The sequence below is a fragment of the Podarcis bocagei genome (genome assembly GCF_964188305.1).
Source record: "Podarcis bocagei genome assembly, chromosome: 11".
NCBI classification, from domain to species: domain Eukaryota; kingdom Metazoa; phylum Chordata; class Lepidosauria; order Squamata; family Lacertidae; genus Podarcis; species Podarcis bocagei.
This window is the reverse complement of record NC_138136.1, coordinates 30,723,709-30,746,113: the sequence shown is the minus strand read 5'-3', so window position 1 is coordinate 30,746,113 and position 22,405 is coordinate 30,723,709. Positions and strand designations below refer to the sequence as shown.

The following is a 22,405-nucleotide window of genomic DNA, read 5'->3' as shown; positions in this document are numbered from 1 at the left end:
TTCCTTCTCAGCTCCACTGAATCCTGTATTTTTATTTTTTAAAAATTCAGCTTCCCATCTCCTTTTACATCTTGCATTTGAAATATATTGTTGCTGTGAAGGTAATATGGTGTGTGTCCCACCCCCACTGTGTAACTTCTGGTCAAAGGGCATGAAGGGGTAAACAGAAGAGAAGAAGTATGGAATAGAAAATGGCCCCTTTTTGCATTTGATGAGTTAGTGCAAAGGGATTCAAGCGGTGATACAGAGAGACCTCAAACAATATACAAAATGAGGTGTTTGGTTTCAATTCAATGAAACTTAATGAAGGGTTTTGATATGATAATCCCACTTAAATGATTACAAAGTGCTGTGTGGATATGGGGTCATGGGGGGAGGGGGCTCTAATATTCTACGCATCCCTGTTCTGCTCTGTGAAAGTGTCAGATCGGCTGTTTTGCTAAAGATACATTTTTCATGCTCCAAATATTCAGAGTGAAAATAAACTATACTAATAGCAAGATGTGTAGTGATTTGCACATTATCCAAGCTATTGAGTTATTCCTGACTGTCCCTATTCTAGTCCTTGATTTGCAGGCCAGCTACACTCTGCAGCTGGAGCAAATTATATCAACAGAAGTGCTGATGTGACCACAAGTTGACAAAAGGACATGATTTCTGGTAGCAGAAAAGCAACTAGATTTTATGAAATTGTATCTAATAATGTTGTTTAACTCATGGATCCTGCATCTGACGTCTACTTTTTATCCAGTCCTTTCAGCAGCCCTTTGTTAACAGTCACTCAGAAGAGGAAATAAAATGTAGGCATTGAAATAAAAATTGCTCTACTCTTTTTAATAGCTCAGCTGCAGGCTCTATTGTTTTACTTAATGGATTGTATAACTGAAGTCTTTCCTCTTGACTATACTCATTTGGCTTCCTAGTTACTAAACTAAACTACAGTATCTTGGGCTTCTAAAGAAAAGGAAAGGGAGGTGGGAAGGAGAGAGAGCTGGAAGTACTCTTTTCCTGTTAATAGCATAACTACCTCTAGGCAGTATCACCTACAAGCAAGAGCAACGAAATGGGCATTAAGATGTGTTTCTTAACTTGGACTTTGCTTTAGGATATGAAATTTGGGTTGCAATGGCATTTACATCTGAGTAGACAACATGGATAGGTTTGCATACAATCCTTGGAGTAAATTCCATTGGACTCACTGGGATTTATTTATTTATTTATTTGGAATATAAAGTTCCAGGTGGTTTTAAAATGAATGAAAGTCTAGTCAAAAGGGAGGGTATATCAGCTTTTCATTTTGCTTAGACCCTGCCCATACATAAGGAATAGACCACCACAGTACACTGTTGAGATCAAAGGCTTAAGACATCATCTGCACACCAAACGTATTCCTTAATTATGGGCATGAAGCTCCTCAGGCATCAAAGCTTGAATTGCAACTATAAGCAGAAAGAAAAAAGCTACCCCATTCAGCTTAATCGGAATTCATTTGCAATACTGACCATCTGCAAATGTTCTCCTTGTATCCATCTGCCCTTATAAAGGGTGTTATTCTAACTGTGTGCCCTGCATGTTCATTCAAGATTTGGACAAAAGCTTCCTTTCTACAGTGTTTCCCAAAGAGTTTTCTTCTCTTTCTAGGCATGCATAGCATAATGGGGAAAAAGAAAATGCCTTGTTAAATCATCAAGTGCTAAGAAGGCTTTCAGGTGTGGACCATACGCCATGTACAAATGCAGCTGAAACAAATCATAGAGTATAACCTGTTAAAGATGTAATTGAGATACATGCAATCATTAACCTTGGAACAGACTGGGAATCGGTTAATGAATCAAATCAATACCCTCTCCACTGATCCACAATAATTTGAAAGAAATGAAAAATTTAACAGTTGCAGAGTATGTGAAGTTATCATGGGCTGCAATTAGCTAGCCTTTGGGAGATTATGTTACCTAGTTACCAGAGGATAAGTGTAATTTCCTTAGATCTTCCGAGAGAGATTTCATAAGGACAGGTGCCAGACAAGGAAATAGGTCAGAAAGAGACCTTAGGCGCTGGCTGTCGCTAGGTCAGCTTTCTGTCCCTTCCAGCGCTGTTCCTGTCTTGTGATATTCTTCCCCCACAGCCGATGGTGATGTTAGACAAAGACATTTCAAAAGACACATGCACAGGGTCTGTCCATCAAAAATAATTTTTAAAATGCGTTTGTTACAGGAGCTGAACTCTACTTGAAACTGAAGAGCTCGTTTACATGCGCCATCTTCTGTTGTCACCAAATGAAAAAGAATGAGTTCCCTATACGTGATAAAAAGCTTCTTGTTGCACATTAGTGATTAAAAATAGTAAAATATAGTTGCCAAAACACTGGAAGCCCTTCTTTCAAATATGATTGTTTTCATATTTGGTCAGGCAATTTGGGTGGATTTGGATTAATAGGACACCACACCCTGTCTAACGGCTGGGAGTCACCTGAGACAGGTATCACGTAAGACTTTGCCTCTGTGTTGTTTCATGGTAAAGAAGAAATCCCAAGCAATGCTGGAAATAGTGAGAACATATTAAGAAGAATCTACTGGTTTTGGCCAATGGCCCATCCAATTCATTATCCTGTTCTCACCCAGTTGCCTGTGAGAAACCCTCAAGTGGGGTTCAGCGCAAGCACATGCTCCCCTCCTGCAGTTTCCTGCAACTAATATTCAAAAGCCTTGTTGCCTTTGACTTAGATATTACTGTATAGTCAGGCCACATTATTTGCTCTCCCACCTGACACCTGTAGGCTGAGATCACAGATACAGTATGTGAAAGGAGAAACTGGCATGCAAGTAGATGCCCAGGGCTTTCTTTTCCTTTTCAGAGGTCCATATACAAAGCATGGATGTGGGAGAAGGTCTGGGGAAATGTGCAGTTCCAGGAATTGGGGCAGAAGCACTGCCCTGCTTCCCCCTTAATCATGTGATATTCCTTGGCAGGTATAACATGTCAAAAAGGCAGTGGTGCAGCATTTTTTCTAAGAGGCATATTGGGATAAAACGTCTCCAGCAGTTCAAGGAGCAGAAGGAATGCTACTGAGGCTTGTCTCTCCTCCACACCCAAAATTCTCCCTGCCCCCCACCAATATTAAAGAGGGGAGGGGGTTCAGCCACCTCCCCGCTTAGAATATCAACTGAAGATTTCAACTTTTCAGACTTCCAGCCCAGACCCTTTCCATGTGGTCAAAGTCAATGCGCACCCAGTTTGTGCATTGGTAGGCTTTGACCACTGCTTTGTCTACACATGAGTGTGTGGGGGGGTTAGGACCAGGGGACACAATCCCACCAAACCCGCCCCACCTGTCTCTATGCATTTTATTCAACTTGGACTTTCATGTGAAAAAGGGGGAAGAAGGTTCTGGGAAGCCTTTGACAGCAACAGAGGCAAAAAGTAAATGTTTTTCCGTTCCATTCCTTTGAAGTAAGGCTTTAATATCTAACATGAAACATGATGGGGCTTAGGGCTGCAGGAAATTCATACCTTCTGCACTTGAACTTTTGCTTCCAAATGGCTGATCTGTGGGGAATCTCATTGTTACTATTTTTATTTCCTTACATTTCTCTCCCACCCTAGGGGGCATACATGTGGTGTGCAGGAGATCTTCCATCCAGGAACTGACCAGACCCAGTTAGCATCACCAAGGTGATGCCTTCAGATCATACCTTGGAACCAGGGCATTATGGCAATTGGGAACAGGGCATTATTTTACAAATGTTCAGATGCTTCTGGATATGAATTGCTGGGAATGGCAGGTGGGCAGAGTGCTGTTGTGCTAATTTGCAGCTTGCAGGCATCTGGTTGGCCACTGTGAAAACAGGATGCTGGACTAAGGGGCTATTGGCAGGTCCTTATGTTCTTATGTTCCTTCTTATGAGTCTTATGTGTAAGACTCAGTCTTGCCATAGAAATCTGTTTAAATGGGAGCCCTGTTTCAAATTAAGCATTATGTGAAATATTCCAGCAGAACTTTGAGTTGCGTTTGATACATGTGAAGACTCATAGATCAAAGCAGTTTGTAGTATGGTCTGACTGGATCCAAGTCTATTGGTACGGAGAGTCAAGGCATGATGGGGGTGCTGTGCATTGGGAGGAAGACTGATCTTCACGTGAGCCTTATTGTGAGGTGCAGGCTGCTGGCAGAAGGTGGCAACTTCAGGCAGGTGCAAAGAACCCACCACAGCTGCTGCGGCTGCGGCTGCCCTGGACTCCCTTTTCAGTGTCAACCTGCTGTCATTGCAGTTGCCTGGAATGCCCCAGATTAATGCTATACAGCTCCAGTGCATTGTGGGTTGTGAGTCGCGGAACCACTACCTGCTTGGAGATAAATAAGACACAAAGACACATGTATTTTAGGTTAATGGGCTAAATAAGGCCACAACTTTATTGGTTACAGCATGTGTATTGGTTTAGGCATTGGATGAAACGATCTCTACATGCTGCGCGGCTTCACTCCACGGAAGTAGCGATCGACTCTCAGCACCGCGTCAAACCCCCGTTTTGCTCCGGAGCCCCTTGCAGGGTTCCCTTGCAAATTGGGAGCGTGCTGAAGGTGCCCACCGAGTCCCACGCTCACAGGCTTCACCCGCCTGTGGTTTTCGATAGGGTCCCCGCTTCGCCGTAGCGGCAAGACCCGATTTCCGAGTAGCAGTTCCCTCCAGACTAGAGGGAATCCGCCATTGCTGATGGTGCCGCCTCCGGAAGTCCCTCGACCCCCCGCTCTGCAGGAGTCATTAATGGGTTAACAACCAGTGGGAGGAGCTTGTTGATGCAAATACAACTGGAAGCTTCCCCTGTTGTCAGTGGGGGTCATTCCATGGCCTTGCCACCAGCAGGGCATCGGACAGGATCCACGACCGCCAGATCCCTTTAAAGGAATACCCAAAAGGGGAGGGGTAGGTGCTGGCCACAACCTGCCCTCAGACATACCACACATATTCCAATGCCTAACCTCCTGGGACCAAATGAGTGGGCAGTGCCGCCGCGGTCGCTAGAGTGCGGCTAAACCCCACCCCCAGGTCAGACCGATTGGCTGGCTGCAGGGGGTGCGGCGCGGCAGTCAGGTAACAGAAGCAGGGAGCAGGAACGCCTGCTCACAACCCCTCCCCTCTAATTGCAATGGTGGCCACCTGGTACTCAACAAAAGATCATAGCTGCTGCCACTGCTACTACTACTTCTATTGTTTTCCTCTTCCAGCAAGCCCTGCTGACTCCTCACATCTGGTAGGAACCTGGAGCCAGCCCTGATGAGGTGACTGCAATTATTATTATTATTATTATTATTATTATTATTATTATTATTATTATTATTCCCAAAAATGAAAATGCAGTTGTGCAAATTGTCTCTTTGTGGAGGATAGAGGAGCTGTATTAAATGTGGTTTCTTTTTTTAAAAAAAGAGCTTCATCAGGGTGCGCAGAAATTGATAGAAGAACTGTGCTAGAAGCCAGGGAATTTCTGTTAAGCACAGATTGAAATTCCTTGTCTGATCAGTGTGAATAAGCTGCACTGGCAAAGGCAACAGCAAAAAAAACAACAGGGAAAAAAACAAAAATCAAGTTTCAGAAATACATGTCAAATATATGTACATCATGGATGATAGATGATAAACAGCTTGTTTTCTAACACTAAAATAGGGAAAGAGAGAGTAGAATAAGGGGAGGGAGAGAACACTGTTGTCGCTTACTTCCACAGCATGTAATCTGTGATAACCATGCACAGTAGGATAGTTAGTTCGCTACCACATGCAAAGCAGAAAGCAGATGGTATAGCTGATATAGATCACAGGAACGTAAGTGACTGTCAGTGTGCCTGTCTCTGTATGTTCGTGTGTAAATCAGCAAGGAGTTTGACATTGACATACTCCATCAAGTCTCGTTTATAAAGAACAAGTAGTGCAACATTCTGTGCATCTGGCAACATAACTCATGCTGTCAATCTGTGGATACTGCTGACATTGTACCGTTAGCATCACTTCCATCTGTGTTGTTTATATAGGGCTACTTTTACTTACGCTTCGTGAATTGGTAGTAGATGGAGAAGGGCTAAAGGACCCTGAAACATTTGCAGGGAAAGTTACCCAAAGTTATATAACACACGGCAAAGTGGCTTCTGGACCCTGTTCCTCATGTCTGCTCAAACCCACTTATATTCAGTGCTTTTTTATAAAAAAAAATGTTTAGGGGTACTTTCGTTTTCTACTCATATTGAAATACTGCCCCCAATGAGGCCAAACTTAGATTCACAAAATGTTTAGGGGTATGCGTACCTCTGCATACCCCCAGGGAAAAAAGCACTGCTTATATTATAGTATATATAACTATAGGCAGGCAGAGGAGAGAAGGATGGAGATGAAAGGTTGCTGTCTTAAAATGCTACTTTTAGCCATTCAGCACCTTTTCAGTTCCATTTGTCAGCCATAGATATCTTGGTGCTTGAATGAAGTGTAGCTCAGTTGGGCTGGCAAATGGTCCGTGATTGTCCTCTTGTATAAAGCACCATGCACACCGATCATGCAATCAATCAATCAATATTTATTTCTGCCTGCAGTGATACATTGGGAAAGCAGTGGAGTGCACAGGCTGCTTGCAAATATTTCCAAGAGGCTTGCTTGGGGCACAGTTGTGAACTGCAAACGTCATCATCTCAGTGGTTTCATGCTTTGGCATTCTTCTTTCATTTCCTCACCACTGTCCCATTAATAGTTTACTGTGTGCTCCAGTTTATATAGTAAGTGTTCATTCCAGACTGCCACTGATGCCAGAGCGAAATTAGCAAGCGGTGTCTTTGCAGTATTGATGGCTGCTGGTTACACCATCTATCTTTTACATAAGAAACCAAAACACATTGCTATATAGAGAGTTGGGATTTAGTGTAGTGCCCTATCAGGTCCTACACTAGATTCTGGCCTAATTCAAAGTGATGGATTTGTCTTATCTCTGATCATTCCCAGGCATGCCCACCCATCCCTCAGCATTTACGATCTTTTGAGGTGGCATTGCCCCAGATTCCATCATACAGTGGTACCTCGGGTTACAGACTTTTCAGGTTACAATCGCTTCAGGTTACAGACTCCGCTAGCCCAGAAATAGTACCTCAGGTTAAGAACTTTGCTTCGGGATGAGAACAGAAATCGTGATCCAGCAGCGTGGTGGCAGCGAGAGGCCCCATTAGCTAAAATGGTGCTTCAGGTTAAGAACAGTTTCAGGTTAAGAACGAATTAAGTTCTTAACCAGAGGTACCACTGTATATTGAAAGTAGATTAGCCTCCACAAGGAGCAGGGCTTTTGCTGTGGCAGCCCCAGTGAACTGAAACCTGAGAGAGTTTGTTTTAGCTTCCTCTTTGCTCCAACAGAATTGGAGATCCTCCTTTTTCTGAGGTTTTATTTATTCATTTAAGACTGCTTTTATTTCACTGTGCTGATTTTACTGCTATTTTAATGGGATTGCAGCTTTTATTGATATGATTTGTTTCATTTTATTGGATGACGCTGTTCTTATGTTTTACTCCATAAACCATGTGGCTATTTCATGAGTGGAATCATCACCATCTGTTCCACCCTATTTCTGGACACTTTTTTGGGATTCTAATCAGTAGCGGACAGTGTGGTGCGACACTGCCACTCACCTGACCTCTGGTTGCTTGCATTACTATTGCTTACTAGGGGGTAGACTATGTTCCAAGTCAGCTTGTTCCCACACATGAAGCAAGTTTCAACACCAAAACTTGACCAACGGGGAGAGAAAATGGGAAGGTAACATGGATTTGCAAGGTAACTGACAGCTTAGAATTTCCAATAGTGTACAAATCTGAGCAGGGACAGAACCAGTTTCAAAGAAATATGCACAGGCTTGTTATTTAGCATTGTATAACCCTTACCTCACCATTTTCTGTTCCACATTCAAGCATGCTTTTCAAGAGACCCCTTCCTCTGGCACATGACCATATTCAGTCATGCTCCACATATGTTTTCACATATAAAACAAGTGGGCTGTGGGAAGAGGAAGGAAGGAAGGCAAAACAGTGTTATCAAACAACAAGCCTAGAGGTTGATGGAAAGAGTATATCTAAACCTAATGAAATTAGAAATTGCTTTCTAAGTTACTTCAAAAAACTTTACACCCAAGGCCCGCAAAATGAAGAAGATATAGACAAATTCCTTGGAAGATATGGATTACAAAATATCTCTCAGCAAAGTAAGATGGACTTGAACCAGAGAATCTCAGAACAAGAGGTAGAGGCTGCCATTCAGAATATGCAACTGGGCAAATCTCCGGGACCAGATGGACTGACTTCTAGATACTACAAATCGTTGAAGGAATGGTTGATTCAACCATTAAGAGAAGTTTGTAATGAGATCCTTGAAGGAAAAAGGGCACCTGAATCGTGGAAAGAGGCATATATCTCACTCATACCAAAGTCAGAGACTGAAAAGACCCAACTTAAGAACTACCGCCCGATATCACTCCTTAATGTGGATTACAAAATTTTTGCAGACATTTTGGCAAAAAGATTTAAAAGAGTTTTGATGGAGAAGATTCATAAAGACCAAGCAGGCTTTCTCCCTAAAAGACACCTAGCGGACAATGTAAGGAATGTAATAGACATTTTGGAAAAGCTGGAGGTGAATATAAACACTAAAGCAGTATTGATCTTTGTGGACGCGGAGAAAGCCTTTGATAATATCTCTTGGAGTTTTATGAGGAAGAATCTTCATGGGATGGGGGTAGGCCAGGGTTTTGAGAATGGTATGGCTGCAATATATTCCGAACAAAAAGCTAAGCTGATTGTAAATAATGTTGTGACTGAGGAACTTAAGATAGAAAAAGGAACTCGGCAGGGGTGCCCAATTTCCCCATTACTTTTCATTTCGGTTCTGGAGGTGTTGCTGAATATGATAAGAAATGACCAGCAGGTCAAAGGTGTGCAGGTCGGAGCTAAACACTACAAGTTAAGAGCGTATGCAGATGACCTAGTATTGACTTTGCAAGAGCCAAACACTAGTACGAAAAGGGTTTTAGAAATAATTCAACAATTTGGCCAGGTGGCTGGATTTAAGTTGAATAAACAAAAAACTAAAGTCTTAGGGAAAAACCTAACAGATATGGAAAAGGAGAAGTTTCAGGAGGAAACAGGTTTGACAGTGGTTAAGAAAGTCAAATACCTAGGGGTTTATTTAACACCTAAGAATGTTAATTTGTATAAGGACAATTATGAAAAATGTTGGTCAGAGATTAAAAAAGATCTAGAAATATGGTCAAATCTGAAACTGTCAATGTTAGGCCGAATTGCAGTAATTAAAATGAATGTATTGCCTAGAATGTTATTCTTGTTTCAGACCTTGCAGATTCTTGATAAGATGGAATGTTTTAAGAGGTGGCACAAAGACATTTCGAAATTTGTCTGGCAGGGCAAAAAGCCCCGAATTAAATTCAAAATACTGACTGACGCTAAAGAAAGAGGGGGTTTTGCCCTGCCGGACCTAAAATTGTACTATGAGGCAGCAGCGTTTTGCTGGCTGAAAGAATGGATGCTCCTCGAGAATACAGACATCTTGGATCTGGAAGGCTTCAATAATGCTTTTGGTTGGCATGCATATCTTTGGTATGACAAGGTTAACAGTACCTTTAAAAATCACATTGTTAGAAAAGCATTATTTAATGTCTGGATAAGATACAAAGACTTATTGGAAAATAAAACCCCTAGATGGGTGTCACCAGTGGAGGCTAAAGCAGTGAAGAAACTCAATATGGAGGTCGGATGGCCGAAGTATTGGGAAATTTTAGAACAGGATGGAGACAAGGTTAAACTACAAAGTCAGGAGAAATTGAAGCACAAAGTAGAAAATTGGTTTCAATATCGCCAAATAATGGAAATTTTTAAACAGGATAGGAAAATCGGTTTCCAAGTGGAGAAATCAAAACTAGAGACCGAATTGTTAGAACCCAATACTAAGAATCTATCTAGAATGTATAACTTGCTGTTGAAATGGAACACACAGGATGAAACAGTTAAATCTGCTATGATTAAGTGGGCGCAGGATGTTGGACACAACATTATGTCAGATGACTGGGAATGGTTATGGAACACCGGTATCAAATTTACGGCATGTAATGCCTTAAAGGAAAACATTATGAAAATGGTATACAGGTGGTACATGACCCCAGTCAAGCTGGCAAAAATCTATCATTTGCCCGATAATAAATGTTGGAAATGTAAAGAGACTGAAGGTACTTTTTACCACCTTTGGTGGACATGCCCGAAGATAAAGGCCTTCTGGGAAATGATCTATAATGAAATGAAAAAGGTACTTAAATGTACATTTTCCAAAAAACCAGAGGCCTTTCTCTTGGGCATTGTCGGCCAATTGGTGACAAAGAAAGATAGAAATTTCTTTATGTATGCCACAACAGCAGCAAGAATACTCATCGCAAAGTATTGGAAGACACAAGATTTACCTACTCTGGAAGAATGGCAGATGAAAGTGATGGACTATATGACACTGGCTGAGATGACAGGCAGAATCCGTGACCAACGTAAAGAGATGGTGGAAGAAGAATGGAAAAAATTTAAGAGCTATCTTAAGGACTACTACAAACTCAACGAATGTTAAAATGTTGTGGTTGCTAGAAGTAACAGGGTACAGGGATACAAGGTTAGATGATAAAGGAGGACTAAGATGACAGAGATTAGAAAGTAACAACTGGGAGTTGCTAGTTCAAATATGGACATTGGGATGCAAAGAGGGGGGGTATGGGGAAGTCCAAGAAAAGAGGTTCATGAAAATATCTTTGAAAGTATTTTGTATGTTTGTTTTGTTTTGTGTTTGTTCTTTTTTAAAAAATGCTGTAAAACCAATAAAAATTTATTAAAAAAAAAAAAAAACAGTGTTATCAAACAATTGCGTGGTAAGCTAATGAAGTTTTGATCTGACTTGTATATGCTGGTGCATATGCACATGAGTTGAGTGTTCCTTTATTAGAATAACAGTGCAATCTTATACACAAAAGTAAACCCTGCTTACTCATCCTTAGGTTTGTTACAATTTAAAGTAGCATTTGTTTTTATTTCACCTCTGAGGCTTAAATAATACTTTGCCATGCAACATGTAAGAAAAGCACAATGGTTTGCTATTGTGGAAAATCAGCAGAAGGGTGCTCAGCCATTTCCCAACCCACAACTTGATTTGCATAATTGACAAAAAATGTGTAATATGGAAATTAACCTGTCTAGATTTGCAGAGCGGGAATATGGCAAACTTAGGCAGAAAGTAGAGTGTGTGTCCTATCCATTTTACTGCTACATGAAAGGATCAGCCAGGCTAGGTAGATGTCTGAACATATTCTTCTTCACCTTTGAGCAAACCACCACCACTCAGGTCAAAAAACGATGGCATTCCAGCCCCATCTTTCCTATTCGACTCATGATCTGTAACGCAGTTTGCTAACCAAATCCGATATGATGCATTCAACACAGCAAACTTCATGTGTGTAGATTTTACTATCAAAATGAAGTTTCACCCATTCATAATGTTTTCCCCCACGAGCTCCCACTGTGTTGAAGCAAGTGACATGATTGACTTAACTTTCCTCCTGGCTGTCAGGTATCGCCCCAGGCAGAATTCTAATTTTCTCGGATTTCTTCATTTAGAGATTATTCCACTTCACCTATTTACAGCACCATTCCACAGCAAACACAACCCTCAGTCTGACTGCGATGGTGTAATGACGGTGTTTCACCTACATTTGTTGAACCGCATGCTGAGCAGTCTCTTGTCTTCAGCTCACAGCTGTGTTATCCACATCCAAACAGAGAGGTAACTAAAATCTCTCTGCCACGCAGCTTGCTCCTTTCTTGCAACCAAGATGGGGAGAGTGGTGTTGTGCTTGTCTGAAGCTTGCGGGGAGTTCTAGAATAATCTGATTGGCAACGTAGAGAAGAGAATGGTGGGCTAGATCAGCCTTTGCTCTGATCCAGCAGAGCTCTCATTATGTTCTTGTGAAGAAGTTTTAAAAAATCCCTAGAAGCCTTTAGTGTGCAAAGGGCCATCCTTAGGCATCTGTTAGAAATACCTGAGGCCCTGGTCCAAAGAGTTCTTTACACATGTGGGAAGAAACAACTGTGTTGCATTCTTCACTGCATTGCTGAAGGCTCAAGTTGCTCCTTATATCAATTTGGGAAGCAATTTAACCAGCTCCCTTTTGTATGTCAGTGAATAAATACTTGCGGCCATGTTAGTTCACATATCTTGTATTACCTTTTTTTAAAAAGGAAATGCACAGCTTCAGTTCTTTACTGGTGTCCTTTTGAAATATTTGGAGATCTCTCCTTCCACGAATCAGGAGGAAGGAGAATAATAACAACGATTCTGTGATTCATAATCATCATGACCATTGTTTTCAAAAATGTGTATATTAGGGGAAACTGCTTACAATAATGTGTTTATAAGTAGAATCTTATACTAAAATCTGATGGATTTTCATGAGGATATTTTGATATTAAAATTTTGCAAGTTGGTGCTAAAATGTGGACAACAGAATTTAAGATTGTAGAAATGAGAAACTGAGAACTGAAATTGATAGCTCCTAGTGGCTCCTAGTGGCTATGGTCTGGGACGCAGGTGGCGTTGTGGGTTAAACCACAGAGCCTAGGGCTTGCCGATCCGAAGGTCGGCGGTTCGAATCCCCGTGATGGGGTGAGCTCCCATTGCTTGGTCGCTGCTCCTGCCAAGCTAGCAGTTCGAAAGCACATCAAAGTGCAAGTTTGAATAGGTACCACTCTGGTGGGAAGGTAAACGGTGTTTCCGTGTGCTGCTCTGGTTCACCAGAAGTGGCTTAGGCATGCTGGCCACATGACCCAGAAGCTGTACGCCGGCTCCCTCGGCCAATAAGGTGAGATGAGCGCCGCAACCCCAGAGTCGGTCACGACTGGACCTAATGGTAAGGGGTCCCTTTACCTTTACCTAGTGGCTATGGTCACATTTTGGTACTGAACTCCTGTCCCCACTGTAATGTGGTCTCTAGAGAGTTGAGCAAGGGTGAACACAGCCCCAGGGCTTGGAGGGGAAAGGTTCAGCACACCTGCCATGTAATGTGCATAAATTGCTATGTTTGTATGCATTGTGTATGAAACTTAATGGAGGTTTTCATTTGAACTGCAGCATGTGCAAAAGATGCTAAGCTGCAAAAAGAGGGTGGAATGTTTGTTTCAATGTTAATTGACTCATTCCTGGGAGTCTGGGTCTCGCTCAAAAGTTGCCAGCATACTGAGGAAGCAACTTGCTAATCTCTCTCTGGGACCAGAGAGTTCCTGGACTATACTGACAAGTAAAAACTTAAGGAAAACTGAATTGCATTACTGGTTGTTTAAGAGCAATTTGTTGATTTGTATTTACAACAGGTTTCTTTGTAACAAGTTTAAGGATAATTTGCAGTAAAACTTTGGAAATCTTTCTTGGCATGAAGAGCTTAGTGATCCATAGTGATTCATATTGAGCAGAATACTGCTCAAAGTCCAGATCAGGGAATTCCACTCACATAACATGCAGTTTGGGGGATGTCATGAGGTTTCATGGGAAAGATAGCTTCTGAGAAGCAATGGAAGGAAAGAAGAGAAATGGCATTCAGGGAGGCATTTTCAGGTATAACGATAATCACAAGAGAAAGCAGATGTCTGAGAGAGCAGGATACCTTTGGACAAGGTTGTTGGAGCATGAGGAGTCAACTTTGCATGCCTGTTCCCAGTGATTCCCACTGATGTGGGTTGCCCAGGATGAAACAGGGCAAACTATAGCAACTACATGGTTCCTTCATATGCATATAAATAAAACTAAAATAGAGAACTACCAGCCTGTAAAGAAAACATGAGAAAGGGCATGACAAGGTGAGAACACAATTTGTTATCAGTGATTGCTGAAAGTGTCATGAAGGCCTGCTTTCTAGGAAGATGGAATGAGTGCATCAGAGATGCTGCAATAGCATGTCGCTGAGTGTTGTGTCTTCTCATAACTCAGGAGGCATATTGTCACTTCTTAAGCTGCCTGCCATATTGTCATCCACCTTCCCTTCTTCGTTCCATCAATCGTTGCTGTGAACCCTAAAAACCAAACCTGGCAAGGCTGCAGGAATTATTTTGCCTGGTGGGGGAGGGAGAGAGCACTCGCAAAAGACATTTACACTTAACTAGATCTGGAATGTGCATAACTGTTATCATTTACTTTAGTTATTCATTTAGATTCTAACATATGGTTCCCTCTGGGGGGAAGAAAAGTAATGAACGCCAGGCCCCAAAACAGGAGACCAGTGGAGATAAACACAAGGTTTTAACTAGAGTACGTAGCACTTAGATAGTGGAACTGAAAGGCTGCAGACAAGCTGGTGAGTTACATGGCACGAAGCTTTTAGGTTCCCTGTGGCTTCACACTATTCCCTTCCTACTTCACAATTATGAGGTTATGATTGCAACTGGAAACAAAGAACCAGTATGGCTTTGTAAATGGTTCGTGGGTTCTTCCCCCCCATATCATTTGTTAATCTAGATACACCTAAGTGCCTGTGAATACTGTGCATTCCCTGTAGAAGCAGGTCATTAGTTCACTTACTATATGTTTTGTAACAGCAATCCACCCCCTCCTCCATTTGTTTAAAAGCCTCTGAAAAGAACAATGATGGACAGACCTTTCAAGACTTTTAGCATGTTTTCTACTTTAAAAACTAAATTTGCACTGTTATAGAATTCCTAGGTCCCTCCCCCCAAAGCACCAAGCAGTGCAAGATTCTCTTGACCATTTTGCTGTAAAGAAAAGTCTGGTGCTTGCTTTATTTCATCTTCATTTACGGTGATCTAAGTGCTTTTAACCCTGTCAATTACCTGCACGCTGCCATCCTCATGGTCCTTTGAAGACTGCCCACATCTTACCTTAAACGAGTCTCCTGAGTAGTTCTAGTGGGGAGTTATTAGGGATGGATGAAGCCATCTCTTTCAAGTCTGTATCACTTTTGCTGGCTTTTACCCATATAATTCCAACACTTTCAATTATTATTATTTTTTAAATCTCAAAATATGGGTGATGGGAGTTGCCCTTTCCCCCATCTTTCCCCCCACAGCCTCTGTGCCTCCGAAATCTGCCCCAGAGAGCCCCCAACCTCCCAAGCTGATTTGGTATCCATGCAAGGAGCCGTGAAAGGGAAGAGAGAAAGGACAAGTTACTCTGCATGAGCAGAAGCCCACTGCATGTCACCCTAAAAATCCACATGCATATTTACATATTTGAAAAGAACACACATGCACAAATTTTTATACATGTTTTATCTCGTAATAGTTATTTATTTCTTTTGTACTCTGTCCTTACTCCCAAAGGAGCCAAAGGGTGGCAAACACACAAATGATAAAATAATCAGAACAGCTAAGCAGTGGAACGGTGTCATCAGATAAGCTATTCCTATATATGGACATGCATACAAACACCCCACCACACACAAACACACCCAAAAACTAATAAGGGAAGAAACGGAGTTTTAAAAATAGCATGGGAATGAAGGGGGAGTTGTAGCACATGAGAAGTGACATCGCAGGAACTGTCCAATAAGTGCCACTGGTGTGATGCTAGTGTACCCACTTAGCCACAGGGCACAGACAAATGGAACACTTGCACTTTCTTGGAGATCAGGCTAATCACATTTTTTCCAGTAGCAGAAAACAGCAAAATTAATGCTGCGAAAATTTCCATGCTACTGAAACATTAGCAAAGAAACTTGGCAATGGTTGCATTTTTCTTTTTTTAAAGCATTTGGAAACATTGCTAGAAAAGTTGTTTAACACCTTTATGTTCTACATCAGTGGCTGTGTGTGTGTGTGTGTGTGAGAGAGAGAGAGAGAGAGAGAGAGAGAGAGAGAGTCATATGAGTATCAGCCACTTCTCTTCCACCCACTCATGCTTCCTTCCTACTACCCAATTGTTCCAAAATATATTGTCAGCAGACCCTTCCTGAATGTGTGAGTCATTATGTCTTGAAGTCCTATGAACTAATCTTGTTTATTTTGCCCTCACAGTGTTCCATCCGATTCCTGTTCATCAATGAAGTGCCCTGCAGCACATTACTAGCCCTGTTGTTTAATGTAATTTGATCAATCAGGTAAAACAAAAGTTGCAAATTCCGTTTCATGCGGTATTTCTTCATCTGTCAAAAAAGGGTTATATTTACTGACTGATTTCCAAGTGCTCTTTTATATTGTAGCCATTTAATAGCTTTGTTTTAATATGTTTTGCAACTTTTTATAAGCTAACTCTGGAACCTGTTTAAGGACAGAGTATTCACATTAATAATAATAACAATGATAGATAATTTGTAGAAAGAAATAGTGGTTGGCAGGTCACAATACTGTAGTGACAAAAGTTACATGTGGGCGAATTCCCCTGGCAGGTTCCAGGGCAGCTGTGGAAAACTTTTGTGCCCCCAGATGTTCCTGAACTATAACTCCATGATCCCAGGTCATTGATAATACCTTCTGGGATTTTTGGGAGTTGCAGTTCAGCAACATCTGGAGGGACAAATGTTTCTTGCATCTGTTGTTGAGAAGGGGCAGCAGACATTTTGCCTCCCTCATCTGCTTAGAATGAAAGGGTGGTGGGTGTCAAATTGTGGCATCCAATGAAATGTCAACTAGCCCTTCTTGATGTAGGTGAAGCGAGGGCAGATAGGAACTGAGCAGGAGTCATAAACTCATAGAATTTAGTGTATTTTAATGACAAGAGCTTCACTTTAAAAAGGATGTATGTCCTAAAAAAAGGCTCCCACCACAAGAGTTATTGCAGACAGAGCTTGAAACAGATTCATCCCCAACAGCTACCATAGAATTGTAGAGTTGGAAGGGACCCAAAGGGTCATTTAGTACAACCCTCCGTTATGCAGGAATTTCAGCTAAAGCATTCATGACAGATGGCCATCCAACCTATGCTAAAAAACTTCCAGTGAAGAAGAGTCCCCAACCTCCCGCGGGACACTGTTCCAATGTTGAACAGCCCTTACTGTCAGAAAGTTCTTCCTGATGTTTAGTCAGAATCTCCTTTCTTGTAACTTCAAGCCCTTGGTTTGAGTCCTACCCTCCAGAGCAGGAGAAAACAAACTTGCTCCATCTTCCCTCTGACATCCCTTTAGATATTTAAACATGGCTACCATATCTCCTTTCAGTCTCCTCTTTTCCCAGCTCCTTCAAGTGCTCTTCGTAAGGCTTAGTTTCCAGTCCCTTGATCATCTTGGTTGCCCTCCTCTGTACATGTTCCAGCTTGTCAATATACTTCTTAAATTGTGGCACCCAGAACAACTGCTACTACCAATGATATGGGGGAATGTATAGCTCTCCCACTTTTGCACAATGCCCCGACGCAGGAGGACAAATGTTTGTGCTTTGACCTCTATGCTTTGGGCTAATCACTACTTCCAATTATTTATTATTATCAATAGTCCTACATAATGCAGATTTGGAGGAAAAAAGGAACAAAGCAATTCTTTTTTAAAAAAATATTTAAAGAAAATAAGGTGGCAATGTTATGTGAACTACACATTGGATTGTGTTAGACTAGCTACAATGTGAATATTAAGGTTTCAAGATTAATGTTGCATGCACAAAACTCAGTTTTTATCCTAGTTCAAAGAATCATGCATACTTATTATTTTTTTTAATAATAATTTTTTATTGCTTTTTTTCCAAGGTCAGAATACATCGTCAGTAACACAACAAAAGCGGTTTTACAAAGAAAAGAAGAAATTATAAAAGAAAATTCACTTTTTCAAATCAATTTTCATGATCAACCGGACTTCCCCACGTCCTCCATCCCCTGCTTTCTTTACAATAAAAATAAACAGCAAATTAATACCTTATTTCATATGTTTTTGTGTTTTCATTTAGTTATATAGTCTGCAATTTATGCTTTTATAAATCATAACTTAGTTTCCATCATTTACCAATCTCAGTGCTGAAGCATGTTTTTCCCAAAAGCTTAGCAAATTCTCAACATTCATATAACTTGTAGTATTTTTGTAAATAGTCCTTAAATTTTTTCCAGTCCTCTTCCACTACTTCTTCTCCCAGGTCTCGGATTCTGCTTGTCATTTCGGCTAATTCCATATAGTCCATCAGCTGCGAATGCCATTCTTCCAGCGTGGGTAACTCCTGTGCCTTCCAATATTTGGCTATAAGAATTCTTGCTGCTGTGGTTGCATATAAAAAGAAAGTTCTATCTTTCTTTGACACTCTCTGGCCCACAATGCCCAGGAGGAAGGCCTCTGGTTTCTTATGAAAGGTATACTTAAACACCTTTTTCAACTCATTATAAATCATTTCCCAAAAAGCCTTCACCCTCGGGCATGTCCACCAGAGATGAAAAAATGTCCCTTCAGCCTCCTTACATTTCCAACATTTATAAAGAATCATGCATACTTAAAAATAAAATAAAAGTAGGCCCCATAGTGCAGTTGCAGTGATAGTTCTTGGAGGTTGAATACTTTTACTTTCAGAGATTCAGTGCAGGGAAACTGGCAAATAACTCTCCACAATAACAGCTGAGGACACCGACAGTAACTTTTGGGGGAAAGAATAGGAACAATTTATTGAACGAGTCTTTCTTTTGATATAAACAAGAAAGGTCATGACTTTCTAACAAATATAGTGCTCTTGCTGGACATGATTTCAAAGATGGAGAGATTGCTAGGAAGTGAATATCTGGATAAGTTTTCTCTTCTTATCTGCAGGGATGTCGGAATACCAGAGCTTATACTTGACCCCTTTTTTTTGCCCATTGTACTTCACACTTTTGATCTGATTCTGCCAAGGCACATTGCAATAACACTCTACAGTAAACAACGGAACCTGTCTGTCTCTACCCTTCTCCTCCTGCCCAGCCCTTCCCCCAGAGACATTCTCTCGAGAAGTGCTGTGGGGGCTTTCGTTTCCTTTGGCAATTCTTTGTGAGCTTATTTATAGAACAAGTTGCTATAAAAATAGCTCCTGAGTTGACGCATTGGTTGTTCTCTAGGGTGAGAGCTGACCTGTCCCTTCTTGCTGTGTTCTCTGCTGGCTGAAACAGGCTGAACTTCCAAAAGGATTTGTGGGAATATTCCACAACAACGTGGCATTTTTCCACATTTCCACAACAACAAAGCGGCATTTTTGAACACACAAAAAAATCTCTTTCGTATATTCAATAGGACGGGATTCGCTATTGGATCATAGCTTTCTCTGATGTGTACATCCACTGCTGAACATTTCCTACAGAGGAAGCTGCCTTATTCTGCATCAGACCATTGAGCCATCAACTTCAATATTGTCCACACTGACTGGCAGTTGCTTCCCAGGGTTTCAGACAATCCCCTGCTGATGCCACATATTGAATCTGGGACCCTTTGAAGACAAAGCTACAGCCCTTCCTCTTAGTGGTGTTCTACAGAGATTGACATCTAGCCATTCTCACAACTGATGACAAAGTGTATTCACACAACAGGCTTGTTTGTGTGCAGTGCAGCGAAATGCACACAAACTGCACTGATTCTGCTACATGAATAGGGCTGGGTGATATATCGATATATTGTCCAAATCCATTTTTAAGTCCATAGCATGATATTGGTTTCATCATTTTTGACCTGGCAATATATCGCGAATCATGATGTGTAGGTGTGTGCGCACACACTATGCAAAAATCACGATGCAGGAAAAACTGTTATTTCAAATGCGAGGTGCAGGGGGAAGCTTGGAAAAGCTTGGTAGCTGCTGACAGATCATTTGAAGCTCAGCTCACCTCCAGCTCATTGTTCATAGACCCGCTGAGAGAGAAGGAATAATCAACCCAAGAATAAAGACAACTTTCATCTGGTTAGCAACTAACATTTACTTTTCCAGTGTTAGAGTTTTGCTGACTATTGGTCCAAAGACGACACTAGAAAAGTGAGGTCACCTTTAAAATTTAGCCCTTGTTTTGACACGGACTGAGAGCAAGCGCCTTGTATATTCTCATTAATTCCATTTCTAACTCACCTAGCCTCCATGGATTATGAGAAGTTTCAAGATGGTCTCTCTTACAGGCGTGACCAGACCCAGACTGGTTTCGTTTCATTGAGGTTATTGCATCATGTTATCAGTTCTTATATTTCAGCAGTGTTAGGCTAATCAGTGATTTTTATCATGCTGTATAGCTCCACACGGTGGTTGTGTGGCTGCATGGGGAACTGTTCGATGGCAGCAGCTTACCATGTGAGTCAGACTCTTTTCTCAAAGCCACTACACATGGCTGAAAAAACGAAAAAAAGAATCTTTAGTGGTGTGTTAAAAGCCACCCGATTTGCATTATAAATTGATGCACATGCTTTTGTCTCCCAAGACCAAGGAAATTGGTACTACAGATGGGGAATCAGATTATGGCCTGATCTGAACATCATGGTAAACCAAATTATGGTTTACTTGGATGGATTGCATGAATGAGTTGGATCCTAGAGAGCAGCTCACACCCTCTGTGCTTCTCCCCAGTCCCTTTAGTGCAATATGGTGCAGTATCTAGGCCAAAGTTTGGCTCAGCATGCTATCCGACCCCAAGGTCATGATTAGACTCTTTCCTCCTTAACTTCAATCTGTAGTCAAGGCATTAGCCAGGAGTTAGCAGGTCATTTTGCAGTAGGATTTGGAAAGATCAATTTCCCAAGCATCTTCTAGGGCAGGATATTGCCAATTCATTACCCTGCTGTTAGCTACTGGGCTATGTTCAAGGTGCTGGTTTTTTGTGAATGAAGCTCTATACAGCTTGGGACCAGGATACCCGAAAATGGTCTCATCTCTTTATAAACCTAATTGATCATGTGCTTCAGCTGAAAGCCTCCTGCAGATGCCATCAGGAGATCTGTCCTGCACAATGTAGGAATTGGGTCTTTGGCATTGTGGCACCTACCACTTGGAATTCTCCCCTCTGGAATATAAGACAGCTGCTGTCACTATTGTCTTTTCAGTGACTACTGAAGACCTTCCTCCTTTAACAAGACTTTAAAGTTGTTCTCTTTCCCAGTCTGTATCTGGACTGGAATTGTTTTTATTATTAATATTACTATTGTTTTATCACTTGTTGTCTGCTGCCCCTGGGCTCCTTTGTGAGGAAGGGTGGGATATAAAGGGAATAAATAAATAATCAAAATCAAATATTAGAGGGTTAGCGATGCACTATGCTAAAAAATCAAGGTTTGTAGCATTATTCTGGACCTTTGTTTCTCCAGATTGTGCTCTAACTCCAAAACAGCAAATCTGCACTTATTTTATTGCCTCTCTGTTTATGTTTTAGTGAACAATAAGTGGGATCAGTCCCTGTGTGAAGGAAGATAGATAGATAGAGACAGACAGACAGACATCAGGGCAGACCGTCTATTGTGATTCTCTTGGCTGCAAGTCATAGATACATTGATGATGGATTCCTAAATCTGAATGAAACTTTGTGAGCTGAAATATCTGTCTTTTCTGTTCCTGGTGAGGGGTATAGAGTCCTAGCCAGGAATGTAGTATGATACCATGCCTCCCTCAAATATGGTTCAGCAATTAAAGGGCTCTTATTTTTATTAACATGACTGAGTTCCTTGCATGTTCAAAAGCAGAATTTGTGAGATCAGCAAATAATTCAGAAGAGGAGAATGCACTCAATGAAAATGTGGATGTTCTCTCAGTGTTTGCAGGCATTTGTCATTCGTTGGCCTTCCCGAGTTGTTATATTTATTGCCTGAAAGGCTGCACAAGACACTGCTTAGTTAGTGGTCCATCTTGGATACAGATATTACACCTGTGCTCCAGAAAATGCTCACACTTCTAATTAATATATTGGTGCAGTGAAAGCTGTTGCCTTTGATCTATTGCTCAGGGTTCGTGCTTTGAATCTCTACACTTTTAGATAAAACCACCTCACTGCTCCACATGTTGAACTTGGCAATTGAGTTCTAGCCCATGGTGTAAGAGGCTAGAAATATTCATCTTAGCAATAGGCAGGATGTTATTCTCAGATAAGGCTTTTAATCCTGTCGTTTATCCTTTTGATCTGTCATGGTTCACTTTTGTTAATCTTCACAATAAGCAACCTCTTTTTGGTGAGGGTCACAACCTGGGGCACATGTGAATCTGGTGAAAGTTTGATAACAGTCCATATAAAGTTGAGGATAGGTGTCCTCCAGTTGGAGCCATTCCATCAGACTATAATGGAGGGAGAAACAGGAATGAAGGCCCTCTCCATGAGCTCTGCTAAGAGACCAGATACTTTAGGTTCTTCTTTCCCTGGAATTATTTCCATTCCAGCAGGTCGTCATAAAAACTCTGTAGCTAAGAAGTCGTGTTTGAGTTTGCTTTCCCCCTCCTCCTTCC

The 22,405-nt window shown here is 41.4% G+C and overlaps 1 long non-coding RNA gene across 1 annotated transcript; it reads left to right on the top strand.

The window, feature by feature from the left end:
• The first annotated feature begins 5,218 nt into the window (after nucleotides 1-5,218).
• On the top strand, nucleotides 5,219-21,410 carry LOC308597553. The gene is made up of 5 exons (XR_014013055.1): nucleotides 5,219-5,278; nucleotides 11,261-11,405; nucleotides 11,678-11,843; nucleotides 16,079-16,161; nucleotides 21,345-21,410. It is a non-coding gene; the product is annotated as an uncharacterized lncRNA (long non-coding RNA).
• Nucleotides 21,411-22,405: the final 995 nt, after the last annotated feature.